The sequence below is a fragment of the Corvus brachyrhynchos genome, unplaced genomic scaffold (genome assembly GCF_000691975.1).
Source record: "Corvus brachyrhynchos isolate BGI_N302 unplaced genomic scaffold, ASM69197v1 scaffold10, whole genome shotgun sequence".
Taxonomy (NCBI): Eukaryota; Metazoa; Chordata; class Aves; order Passeriformes; family Corvidae; genus Corvus; species Corvus brachyrhynchos.
Genome location: NW_008236180.1, coordinates 2,710,244 through 2,710,558, shown reverse-complemented (window position 1 = coordinate 2,710,558; position 315 = coordinate 2,710,244).

Genomic DNA, 315 nt, shown 5'->3' with positions numbered 1-315 from the left:
GTGGCGTGACAGGAGAGCCCTGCCAGCTGGGGGCCCGCCGTCAGCCAGGGAAGGGCTGGGGCACCGTTCTCCCTGTGCTTCCTGTGGTGCAAGTCCTGGGGAAAGGCTGTGCCAGAGCTGTATCCCTTCCCTTTGTCCCATGCTCCCTCATGTCCGACAGAGAGCATCCCGGGCAGGATGGGCCCACGCACAGGGCTGAGCCTGTGGGTACCACCTCGCCGCCTACCACTGTGGCTGTGCAAGGCAGGTCCCGCTGGACGGCGATTCTCCCGCCCATTCCCATCCTGTAGACACCTCTGTCCCTTTGCCGCTTCC